Genomic DNA, 14,271 nt, shown 5'->3' with positions numbered 1-14,271 from the left:
CAGCCAAAAAAATAAATTAAAATAAATAAAATAAAATAAAATGCTGGGGACTTCCCTGGTGGCTCAGGGGTTAAGAATCCTCTTGTCAATGCGGGGGACACGGGTTCAATCCCTGGTCTGGGAAGCTCCCACATGCCACAGAGCAACTAAGCCTGTGCACCACAACTACCGAGCCTGCACTCTAGAGCCCGTGAACCACAACTACTGAGCCCGCATGCCACAACTACTGAAGCCCATGTGCCTAGGGCCCAAGCTCCGGAACAAGAGAAGCCACCGCAATGAGAAGCCTGTGCACCACAGTGAAGAGCAGCCCCCACTTGCCGCAACTAGAGAAAGCCTGCTTGCAGCAACGAAGACCCAATGCAGTCAAAAATAAATAAATAAATTTATTTTTTAAAAAATGCTGGGTTTTAATTTCATTGCAGAGAAGTGAGAATACAAAGATCTTCTACAGTAATATACCTATGTGGAAAATATATAGGATGCCTGAAGAATCTCAAATTGTGGGCATATTACATTATTATTTAGATTTGGGGGGAAATAGGCCTTGGCCTTAGGGTGTACTGGTTTCAAGACATTTGTACACATCAAGCAGAGGAGAATATAGCTTTTATAGAGTCAAAGAATCCCACATAAAATGAATGGAAAACAATAAACGAATTACTTCCTATTTTTCCAGGCTTTGGAAACATTCTGCAATTGTCATAAGCACATCCAATGTGACACATATTCCTCACTTATTGTTTTTACAGAGCATACAGGTCAGATTTTTATGGGGAAAATATTCTCTTTATATTTATAATGCATTCATAATGTATATCTAACTGTATTTTAGCTTATTAGATAAATGTTTTTGTCCTTTTTTCTATGATCTTCTGCTTTTACAGTGTTGTAATAAATACAGCTATTTACTTTTATATACCTCGGTAGAATGTCTATTATATTGACAGTCAGAAAAAGTAAGTATTATTAAATTAGATTTAACTAAGCATCCATTCCAAGGTTAAAAGTATATGGCCATAGTTTTGGACAGAACACTTTATATCTTCTCTACTATAGTACACATAATTTTTCTGGAAGAATTCATCAAAATCTATCATTGAATTAAGCCAAAACAGAAGAGAATAATTTATCAAGATTGAAACCTTTAGTATGACTTTTTAAAACTATCGTTTTTGACCTTCAAGATGGCGGAGGAGTAAGACCTGGAGATCACCTTCCTCCCCACACACACATCAAAAATACATCTACACGTGGAACAACTCCTACAGAACACCTACTGAACGCTGGCAGAAGACCTCAGACCTCCCAAAAGGCAAGAAATTCCCCACGTACCTAGGTAGGGCAAAAGAGAAAAGAAAAAACCGAGACAAAAGAATACGGATGGGACCTACACCTTGGGGAGGGAGCTGTGAAGGAGGAAAAGTTTCCACACACTAGGAAGCCCCTTCACTGGCCGAGACAGAGAGTGGGAGGGGGGGCAGTAGTTTTGGAGCCACAGAGGACAGCGCAGCAACAGGGGTGCGGAGGGCAAAGCGGAGAGATTCCCACACAGAGGATCGGTGCCGACCAGCACTCACCAGCCTGGGAGGCTTGTCTGCTCACCTACCGGGGCGGGTGGGGGCTGGGAGCTGAGCTGAGGCTCTAGCTCCGGAGGTCAGACCCCAGGAAGAGGACTGTGGTTGGCTGCGTGAACACAGCCTGAAGGGGGCTTGGGTGTCACAGCTAGCCAGGAGGGAGTCTGGGAAAAACTCCAGACCTGCCTAAGAGACAAGAGACCATTGTTTCAGAGTGCGTGAGGAGAGGGAATTCCTTCTCTGTCTGCCCACAGAAGGCAGAGTACCGCCTAAACGAGCTCCAGAAATGGGCGCAAGCCGCGGCCATCAGCTCTGACACCAGAGATGGGCATGAACTGCTAGTACAGCTGCTGCAGCCACCAAGAATCCTCTGTGCAAGCAGAGGTCACTATCCACACACCCTCCTCCTCCCGAACTCCCCCTCCTGGAGCCTGTGCAGCACACCACTGCCAGGGTCCCATGATCCAGGGATAACTTCCTCAGGAGAACACACTGTGCGCGCCTCAGGCTGTTGCAACGTCACACCGGCCTCTGCCACCACAGGCTTGCCCTGCATTACAATTATAACTACCGTACCCTACCCTCCTGCCAGCATGAGTGAGTCAGAGCCACCTAATCAGTCACTGTTTTAAACCCAACCTGTCTGGGCAGGAGCAGAAGCCTGAGGGCAACCTACATGCAGAGGTGGGGCCAAAACCAAAGCTGAACCACAGGAGCTGTGCCAACAAAGAAGAGAAATGGAAAATTCTCCATGCAGCCTCAGTAGCAGTGAATTAAATCCCCACAATCAACTTGAGGTACCCTGCATCTGTGGAATACCTGAATAGATAATGAATCAACCCAAAATTAAGGCAGTGGACTTTGGGAGCAACTGTAGACTTGGAGTTTCCTGTGTGCGACTGATTTTTTTCTGATTTTTATGTTTATCTTAGTAAAACTTTTAGCACTTGTTATCATTGGTGGATTTGTTTATTGGTTTGGTTGCTCTCTTCTTTTTTATTACTTTTTAATTTTAATAATTTTTTAATCTTTTTATATTACTTATTTTATTTTTAAAATTTAATTTTATTATTATTATTAAAAAAATTTTTTTTCTTTCTTTTTTTCTCCCTTTTCTTCTGAGCCATGTGGCTGACAGGGTCTTGGTGCTCTGGCCTGGTATCAGGCCTGAGCCTCTGAAGTGGGAGAGCCAAGCTCAGGACACTGAACCACCAGAGACCTCCTGGTCCCAGGTAATATCAATTGGCGAGAGCTTCCCCATAGATCTCTGTCTCAAAACTAAGACCCGGTTCCACCCAATGGCCAGCAAGCTCCAGTGCTGAATGCCCCATGCCAATCAACTAGCAAGACAGGAACACAACCCCACCCATTAGCATAGATGCTGCCTAAAGTAATACTAAGTTCATAGATACCCAACACACACCACCAGATGCAGCCCTGCCCACCAGAAACACAAGATCCAGCCTAACCCACCAGAACACAGGTACCATTCCCCTACACCAAGAAGCCTCCACAAGCCACTACACCAACCTTACCCACTGGGGGCAGACACTAAAAACAACGGGAACTACGAACCTGCAGTCTGTGAAAAGGAGACCCCAAACACAGTAAGTCAAGAAAAAAGCGAGGGCAGAGAAATATGCAGCAGATGAAGGAGCAAGGTAAAAACCCACCACAGACCAAACAAATGAAGAGAAAATAGGCAGTCTACCTGAAAAAGAATTCAGAGTAATGATAGTAAAGATGATGCAAAATCTTGTAAATAGAATGGAGAAAATAAAAGAAACGTTTAACAAGGACCTAGAAGAAGTAAAGAGCAAACAAACAATGATGAATAACACAATAAATGAAATTAAAAATTCTCTAAAAAGAATCAATAGCAGAATAACTGAGGCAAAAGAACGGATACGTGACCTCAAAGATAAAATAGTGGAAATAACTACTGCAGAGCAGAATAAAGAATAAAGAATGAAAAGAATTGAGGACAGTCTCAGAAACTTCTGGGACAACATTAAACATACCAACATTCGAGTTATAGGAGTCCCAGAAGAAGAAGAGAAAAAGGGTATGAGAAAATATTTGAAGAGACTATAGTTGAAAACTTTGCGAACATGAGAAAGGGAATAGCCACTGAATTCCAGGAGGCACAGAGAGTCCAATAGAGGATAAATCCAAGGAGAAACATGCCAGGACATATATTAATCAAACTATTAAAAATGAAATACAAAGAAAAAATACTAAAAGCGCATGGGAAAAGCAACAAATAACATACAAAGGAATCCAGATAAGGTTAACAGTTGATCTTTCAGCAGAAACTCTGCAAGCTAAAAGGGAGTGGCAGGACATATTTAAACCTACAATCAAGATTACTCTGCCCAGCAAGGATTTCATTCAGATTTGACGGAGAAATTAAAACCTTTAGCCAAGCAAAAACTAAGAGAATTCAGCATCACAAAACCAGCTTTACAACAATGCTAAAGGAGCTTTTCTAGGCAGGAAACACAAGGGAAGGAAAAAAACCTACAAAAACAAAACAATTAAGAAAATGGTAATAGGAATATACATATCTATAATTACCTTAAATGTAAATGGATTAAATGCTCCAACCAAAAGACACAGACTGGCTGAATGGATACAAAAACAAGACCTGTCCTCTATATATGCTGCTACAAGAGACACACTTCAGACCTAGAGACACATACAGACTGAAAGTAAGGGGATGGAAAAAGATATCCCATGCAAATGGAAATCAAAAGAAACCTGAACTAGCAATGCTCATATCAAACAAAATGGACTTTAAAATAAAGACTATTACAAGAGACAAAGAAAGACATTGCAAAATGATCAAGGGATTAATCCAAGAAGACATAACAATTGTAAATATTTATGCACCCAACAGAGGAGCACCTCAAAACACAAGGCAAATGCTAACAGCCATAAAAGGGGAAATCGACAGTAACACAATAATAGTAGGGGACTTTAACACCCCACTTTCTCCAATGGACAGATCATCCAAAATGAAAATAAATAAGGAAACAAAAGCTTTAAATGACAAATAAAACAAGATGGACTTCATTGATATTTAGAGGACATTCCATCCAAAAACAACAGAATAAACTTTCTTCTCAAGTGCTCTTGGAACATTCTCCAGCATAGATCATATCTTGGGTCACAGATCAAGCCTTGGTAAATCTAAGAAAATTGAAATTGTATCAAGTATCTTTTCCAACCACAATGCTATGAGACTAGATATCAATTACAGGAAATAAACTGTAAAAAATACAAACACATGGAGGCTAAGCAATACACTACTAAAAAACCAACAGATCACTGAAGATATCAAAGAGGAAATCAAAAAAAGAAATCAAAGAGGAAATTAAAAAATACCTAGAAACAAATGACGATGAAAACATTACGACCCAAAACTTATGGGATGCAGCAAAACCAGTCTAAGAGGGAAGTTTATAGCAGTACAATCCTACCTCAAGAAACAAGAAAAATCTCAAATAAACAAGCTAACCTTACACCTAAAGCAATTAGAGAAAAAGAACAAAAAAACCCCCAAAGTTACCAGAAGTAAAGAAATCATAAAGATCAGATCAGAAACAAATGAAAAAGAAATGAAGGAAACAATAGCAAAGATAAAACTAAAAGCTGGTTCTTTGAGAAGGTAAACAAAATTGATAAACCATTAGCCAGACTCATCAAGAAAAAAAGGAAGACTCAAAATCAACAGAATTAGAAATGAAAAAGGAGAAGTAACAACTGACATTGCAGAAATACAAAGAATCATGAGAGATTACTACAAGCAACTATCTGCCAAAAAAATGGACAATCTGGAAGAAATGGACAAATTCTTAGAAGAGCACAATCTTCTGAGACAACCAGGAGGAAATAGAAAATATAAACAGACTAAACACAAGCACTGAAATTGAAACTGGGATTGAAAATTTTCTAGCAAACAAAAGCCCAGGACTGGTTGGCTTCACAGGCGAATTCTATCAAACATTTAGAAAAGAGTTAACATCTATCCTTCTCAAACTCTTCCAAAATATATCAGAGGGAGGAACACTCATTCTACGAGGCCACCGCCATGCTGATACCAGAACCAGACAAAGATGTTACAAAAAAAGAAAACTACAGGCCAATATCACTGCTGAACAAAGATGCAAATATCCTCAACAAAATACTACCATACAGATCCAACAGCACATTAAAAGGATCATACACCCTGATCAAGTGGGGTTTATCCCAGGAATGCAAGGATTCTTCAATATACACAAATCAATCAATGTGATACATCATATTAACAAACTGAAGGATAAAAACCATATGATAATCTCAATAGATGCAGAAAAAACTTTTGAAAAAATTGAACACCCATTTATGATAAAAACTCTCCAGAGAGTAGGCATAGAAGGAACTTACCTCAACATAATAAAGGCCATATATGACAAACCCACAGCGAACGTCGTTCTCAATGGTGAAAACCTGAAACCATTTCCACTAAGATCAAGAACAAGACAAGGTTGCCCACTCTCACCACTATTATTCAACATAGTTTTGGAAGTTTTAGCCAAAGCAATCAGAGAAGAAAAATGAATAAAAGGAATCCAAATCGGAAAAGGAGAAGCAAAGCTGTCACTGTTTGCAGATGACATGACACTATACATAGAGAAGCCTAAAGATTCTACCAGAAAACTACTAGAGCTCATCAATGAATTTGGTAAAGTAGCAGGATACAAAATTAATGCACAGAAATCTCTTGCATTCCTATACACTAATGATAAAACATCTGAAAGAGAAATTAAGGAAACACTCCCATTTATCATTGAAACAAATAGAATAAAATACCTAGGAATAAACCTACCTAAGGAGACAAAAGACCTGTTTGAAGAAAACTATAAACCACTGATGAAAGAAACTTAAGATGATACAAACAGATGGAGAGATATACCATGTTCTTGGTTTGGAAGAATCAAAATTGTGAAAATGACTATACTACCCAGAGCAATCTAGAGACTCAATGCAATCCCTCTCAAACTACCAATGACATTTTTCACAGAAGTAGAACAAAAAACTGTACAATTTGTATGGAAACACAGAAGACCCCCAATAGCCAAAGCAATCTTGAGAAAGAAAAATGAAGCTGGAGGAATCAGCTTCCCTGACTTCAGACTATACTACAAAGCTACAGTAATCAAGACAGTATAGTACTGGCAAAAGAAACCCCAGAAATATAGATCAATGGAACAGGATAGAAAGCCCGAGATAAACCCATGCACATATGGTCACCTTATCTTTGATAAAGGAGGCAAGAATATACAATGGAGAAAAGACAGCCTCTTCAATAAGTGGTGATGGGAAAACTGGACAGCTTTTTACATGTAAAAGAATGAAATTGGAACACTCCTTAACATCATAAACAAAAGTAAACTCTAAATGGATTAAGGACCTAAATGTAAGGCCAGACACTGTAAAACTCTTAGAGGAAAACATAGGAAGAGCACTTTTTGACATAAATCATAGCAAGATCCATTTTGACCCACCTCTTAGAGAAATGGAAATAAAAACAAAAATAAACAAATGGGACCTAATGAAACTTAAAAGCTTTTGCACAGCAAAGGAAACCATAACCAAGACAAAAAGACGACCCTCAGAATGGGAGAAAATATCTACAAACGAAGCAACTGAGAAAGGATTAATCTCCAAACTATACAAGCAGCTCATGCAGCTCAATATCAAAAAAACAAAAAACCCAATCCAAAAATGGGCAGAAGATCTAAACAGACATTTCTCCAAAGATATACAGATTGCCAACAAACACATGAAAGGATTATCAACATCACTAATCATTAGAGAAATGCAAATCAAAAGTACAATGAGGTATCACCTCACACTAGTCAGGAGGGCCATTATCAAAAAATCTAGAAACAATAAATGCTGGAGAAGGTGTGGATAAAAGGGAACCATCTTGCACTGTCGGTGGGGATATAAGTTGATACAGCCACTATGGAGAGCAGTATGGAGGTTCCTTAAAAAACTAAAAAGAGAACTACCATATGACCCAGCAATCCCACTACTGGGCATATACCCTGAGATAACCATAATTCAAAAAGTGTCATGTACCACAATGTTCATTGCAGCACTACTTACAATAGCCAGGACATGGAAGCAACATAAGTGTCCATCAACAGATGAATGGATAAAGAAGATGTGGCACATATATACAATGAAATATTACTCAGCCATAAAAAGAAATGAAACTGAGTTATTTGTAGTGAGCTGGATGGACCTAGAATCTGTCATACAGACTCAAGTAAGTCAGAAAGAGAAAAACAAATACTGTATGCTAACACATATATATGGAGTCTAAAAAAAAAATAAGAAAATATGGTTCTGATGAACCTAGGGGCAAGACAGGAATAAAGACCTAGATGGACTTGAGGATACGGGGAGGGGGAAGGGTAAGTTGGGACTAAGTGAGAGAGAGGCATTGACATATATACATTACCAAATGTAAAAGAGATAGCTAGTGGGAAGCACCTGCATCACACGGGGAGATCAGCTCGGTGCTTTGTGACCACCTAGAGTGGTGGGATTCAGAGGGTGGGAAGGAGATGCAAGAGGGAGGGGATATGGGGATATATTTATATGTATAGCTGATTCACTTTGTTATACAGCAGAAACTAACAGAACATTGTAAAGCAATTATACTCCAATAAAGTTGTTAAAAATAAAGATTACATTTACATCTTTTTTATTATAGTTAATGCTTTGTTAATTATGTTTAAGCACCTCAAAGTTTTGCTATAAATAAATTTTTTGGTATATATTTTTTCCAGGGAAAAATAAGCAGCTCTATATAATGTTCCCTACATATAAATAATACCACACAGCTAATTAAAATAAAAGTGAACCAAAAGGTTTTTAACGAATTAAATTTTAGATAATATAAAAGTGAAAAAAAGAAACAACTACAGTTTTCTTTAATATTCTATAGTCATTGTACCATAAAATGACTTTAGAAAAGAGGTCAATGCTATCATTTGGATTTTATTCTTTGGATGATTTCCATGTCAGAGATCATTATATTTTTTATCATGTCTTCCTTATGCAGAATGGCAAAAATGTAATCTTTTTTTCTCTTGAGTAAATGATTTTGTTTTGGAATTGTTGTAAGCTGAATAATGACCCCCAATGATATCTAGATTCTAATTCCTAGAACCTGTACATATTAGCTGATATAGCAGAGGGGATCTTAAAGATGTGAGTAAAAATTCTGAGTTGAGGAGATTTTCCTGCATTATCCCAGCAGATCCTTGTAAGAGAGACACAGAGGGAAATATGACCATGAAAGAGAGATTATCCCAGAAGCAAAGGGACAGAGAGAGATTTGAAGATGCTATACTGATGGCTTTGAAGATGTTCAAGAAAGGGGCCCTGAGCAAGGATCGCAGCTTTAGAAGCTGGAAATGATAAGAATGTGGATTTTTCCCTAGAGCCTCCAAAAGGATTTCAGCCCTGCCAATACTTTGTTCAGAGCAGTAAAACCCATTTGGGACTTCTGACTTCCATGACTGTAAGACAGTACATTTGTGTTATTTTAAACCATTAAGTTTGTGGTAATTTGTTAAAGTAGCAATAGGAAAGTAATGAACATGGTGAATCATGTAACTATTCATGTACATCTTTTGTCTTTGTCTTTACAATGCTAGGATCAAATTGCTATCAAAATTTTAATCATCACGGTTGGTCTTAATGGCATGGATTTTACCCATGGACGTTATCCTCAATTTCATCTCATTTTCCCTTCATCATTTATCACTTCTCCAGCCCTTATAGTATTTGGTTGCATTGTGTACATTATAGAAGGTCAGCCAAAGACATCCAACAATTTCATTTACTTTTTTCCTTGATTTCCTTTCTTACCATTTTCAACTTAAGTATTTGGAATTCTGTAATGGATTTCTTAAAATATGAGGGTTCTTAGTGACATTTGCAGTATCACCAAGGGGATTTTTATCTCCCTGTGGCCCAAGGCACTGCCTGGTAGTAAGTTAAGGACTTAAGAAGACACTCTAAATCTTACATATTCTAGAGTACCATTAATGACACCAAAGCAGTAGTACACTAAATATATTGTTATATATTCAGCACAACACAAGCTTCTCAGCAGGTTTCATGGTCTATATGTTTTACTCTTCCTGAAAATCATATTAAAATCATTTTAATATATTTTCTTTAAAAATAATTTTGAGTTTGAACACTATCACAGCTACCAAGAACTCATTAATATTTTGAATTTGATATTGGAATTTAAAAATATGTTTGTTTTGGGGCTTCCCTGGTGGCTCAGTGGTTGACAGTCCGCCTGCCGACGCAGGGGACACAGGTTCGTGCCCCGGTCCAGGAAAATCCCACATGCCGCGGAGCGGCTAGGCCCAGTGAGCCATGGCCGCTGAGCCTGCGCGTCCGGAGCCTGTGCTCCGCGATGGGAGAGGCCACGACGGTGAGAGGCCCGCGTACCGCAAAAAAAAAAAAAAAAAAAAAAAAAAAAAGTTTGTTTTGAAATATATGGATGGATTTGTTAAAAAAGCAATAGTTTAACATGTTATTAAGGTTCACATGATTTTACAATTTTAAGAAAAAATTTTCTTTTAAATTCAAATCAGTATAATAAAATTATATATTTTACATTTATTTCACACATAATCTCTCAAAATGACATGTTATATCTCTAATTAAAGAGAAAGCATGGGAGTAATGACACTTTTTCTGTTTTAAAAAATACTATCTTATGGGCTTCCCCGGTGGTGCAGTGGCTGAGAGTCCGCCTGCCAATGCAGGGGACACGGGTTCGTGTCCTGGTCCGGGAAAATCCCACATGCCGTGGAGCGGCTGGGCCCGTGAGCCATGGCTGCTGAGCCTGCGTGCCTGGAGCCTGTGCTCCGCAACGGGAGAGGCCACAACAGTGAGAGGCCCGCATACCACAAAAAAAATAAAAATAAATACTATCTTATATATCAATAAATGTTTATTATAATCTATTTTATTTTATACTATTTACTTAGAAGATATCTTTCACTTTAATACAGGTAAAAATTGAGCTTAAAATCATGAAGTATACTATCAATGAAAGAGCATTTTATATTAAATTTTATTCATCAGCATTTAATTACAGGCATTATATGTAAATTTTAGTAGCATAAAACTAATTATTAATTTTGAAAATTTCATGAAATGGTTATGTTTCATCTTCTCACTCAGGAAAGCACAAAATTTTGCTTATCTTGTGCAAGAAAATAACTGGACATTTACTTTATGATACTTATAAAAATATGGTAGTAGCTTTAAGCATAGTGGGAAGGTAAAGTGTGGAATTTCTTTCATTAGCACACTTTCAGATTCTATAAGCCAATATTAAAATCTTAAATTGAATCCAGGGTACAAAAAAACAACAACATACTGACCAAGAAATATTGAGTCAACAGAGGGGAACATCTTAACAAAGTTCTAGTCTTCTACCAAAAATTCTCCACTGGGGTAATCAGAAGTTAATAGTGAAGAAGTTAAACATCCCTGGTAGGGTAAGTCATCACTGAGTTCCCTCACTTGCCTGCTCTGACCAGTACTCTGCTGAGTACTTGAAGAGGATGCTATGCAGATCCAGAATTTTCTCTCATGTAGCTCTCTTCTCTTCATAATTCTGTTTTATGAACTCTAGCCACTTTAGTGTCCCTGGCTAACTCCACCTGTTTAGCTCAGGGAATATGCCAAGCTTTGCTGGATCCTCCTCCACTTCACCTATGGCCTGGAAGCCACCTTATGGCTCTCTCAATGCTGTCAGCTAGGACAACTGTAGTAGTCACCTTGTAGGCTTCCTTTCTTTCAGTCTCGCTGCCCTTTGTTGCCTGATGTTCAGTGTCTTGAAGGTTGTTGTTTCAAGTGTTTTTGCATTTTTTTAAGTTGGTTCATACAGTAGTATGTATCTTGTCCCTCATATTCCATCTTGGCCAGAAGTAGAAGACCTGTTTGCCTATTTTTTTTTTTCAATCTCCAAGAGGATATTTTGAGAAAAACAATTTGGAAATGCAGGAAAAAACAAAAAAGAAGGAAATAACCCCAGTAACATTTCTGTGTAAAGATCATGTCATGATTTTGTCACTTCCTTGACCATGGCATTATCCAGGAAAGGGCTGAAGCATTTCTTACTTCTTCCAACTACTTCATCTTCTTTTACTTTGGTGTTCATTTACTCATTCATTCATTCACGCATTCATTTGTTTATTCTACAAATACTTTTTGAATCTCCATCATGTATTTGGCAATGTGATAGGAGCATTTCTTCAGGTGATTACCCTGATAATTCTTACGTACTCTCCCAGATGATGCTGAGATCATAATCTGTGTGTTTATGACTCCTTTTGGGATAGAAGGGGGCACTGAAGTATTACAACTAAAGATTTAAGTGTCAAATTTGCATTATAGAAAGATGACAATGGCTACAATGTAAAGGGTGTACTAAACAAGTCAAATATGCTTAGAAAAGAAACCAATTAGGGAATTGAATAAGGTGATCCAGGCAAGAAATGTTGAAGGCCTGTACTTGGGTAGTAATGATAAAAATGGATTACTATGGTACAGAAAAATACATCGAGAAGGTAAAATTTAAAATATTCGCTGATTTTTTTGGATGTAGCATATGAAGGAGAAAAAGCTTTCACTGGTGGCATTGACTGATGCCTAGAAATTTAGAAAGATGGGCCATTTAGAGATGAGAGAACGTGAATGGAGTATTTACCAGGCTCTTTTCAGGAGAAAGGTTTCCTTAATACAAGTATGTGTGTATTTGCCAGACATGGTCCTCTAAAAACAGCAAATTGAAGTGGATACTATTAGCCAAAGAAAGGCAAATTAGGGTTTCAATCACTAGTAGGCTATCAAATATCTAACTACACAGGAGAGTTTTTTAATCTCTCTGACTCTTCAGTTCCCTTTTTCTATAAGTGGCAATAATTATTATAAACATTATGTGAAGATTTGGGAGAATACAACAGGATAATAGAAAAAAATTTAGTATAGTACCTAGACATAAAAAGTGATATAACCTTTATTTTTAATATTGTTAAGAGTTATTATTTCTCTTGTTAATCAAACAGTATTATAACTATATTTTTGGATATACTTTTAGGAACTCACAAGCTATATTGATGATTTGAATATTTAGGCTCCTCTATAAGGTATATTGACCAATGTAAATTATATTAATATTTGCACTTTACACTTTTCTTCAGATTTGTTAGTTTGAATCAGTTCGTCTGAGTTGAACTATCTCTATATATTCTGCTCCATTTGGGTTTTAGAACTATAAGTTGAAGCTAAAATGGACTAAGATGACCCTCCAAGGTACAATCACCCTGAAGGTTTGGTTCTGTAAAATAAATAATAGCTTTTTCAAAAGATATATCTATTTACTGCTCCCTAAATGTAACTATAATTACCTTAAATCCTCCTAGAGAACCCTACAAAATATGGAATCAAGACTGATTTGCTCCACTGAAGAATTAAAAGAACTTTCTCCTCATAAATATTAGTATTGTTCAATAATCTTACATATAGTTCTGGAATGGCAGAGTGAAGACCTCAGGAACTTTTCCATCTCTCCCTAAAACAGTGAAAAATCACTTTCTTTCTCCAGCTCAGTGGCATAGTAGCTTAAGGTCAACATTTCAGGCAATGGAGAGATTTGACCTCTTTTGGAGCTCCCTTAAAAGCACCACACCCAGAACACAGTCAATATTTTGTCTGAACTTGCAATTTCCTACAAAATCTCTATTCTCAGACTGTGGTGATTTTTTGAAAATTTAACTCAGAGAGCTGAGCTCAGCTGGGGGGTGGGCTACACGAACCAACCATTAAACAGTAACAGTTGGAGACTTCAATACCCCACTTTCAATAGCAAAAGGAATAATAACTAAGGAAAAGCTCAACAAAGAAATAGAAGACTTGAGCAATATTATATAGATCTAACAGACATTTATAGAACACTGCACCCTACAATAGCAGACATTTATAGAACTAGATCTAACAGACATTTATAGAACACTCAACTCTACAATAGCAAAATATACATTCTCCTCAGGTACACAAAATCATACAAACATACAACAAATTATACTAATCAAGGCTGTATGGTACTGGTATAAGAATATACAATAGAACAATGGAATAGAATTGAGGTTACAGAAGTTTTTATATTTATGGTCAATTGATAGTCAACAAAGGTGCCAAGACTATGTAATGGAGGAATGAACAGTCTTTTCACACAAAGTGATAGGACAACTGAATATCCACGTTCAAAGAATGAATTTGGATGCCTTCTTTAAACCATACACAAATATTAACTCAAAAATGGTCCCAGATCTAAACTTAAAGTTAAAATAAAATTCACAGAAGAAAACATCAGAGTAAATCTTCATGACCTTGGGTTAGGCAATGGTCTCATAAATTCCACATACACTGAAAGCACAACTGGCATAGAAATAAAATAGATAATTTGGATTTAATCAAAATTAAAAACTTTGTGCACCAAAAAACATTAAGAAAGTGAAAAGTCAGATTGCAAAATGAGAGACAACATTTTCAAATCAAATATCTGACAAGGGCCTTGTATCCAGACAATCTTACAACT

This window comes from Grampus griseus, assembly GCF_964374135.1.
Source record: "Grampus griseus genome assembly, chromosome: 18".
In the NCBI taxonomy this organism is placed as follows: Eukaryota; Metazoa; Chordata; class Mammalia; order Artiodactyla; family Delphinidae; genus Grampus; species Grampus griseus.
The sequence above is the reverse complement of the archived record's forward strand: the minus strand, read 5'-3'. Positions refer to the sequence as shown.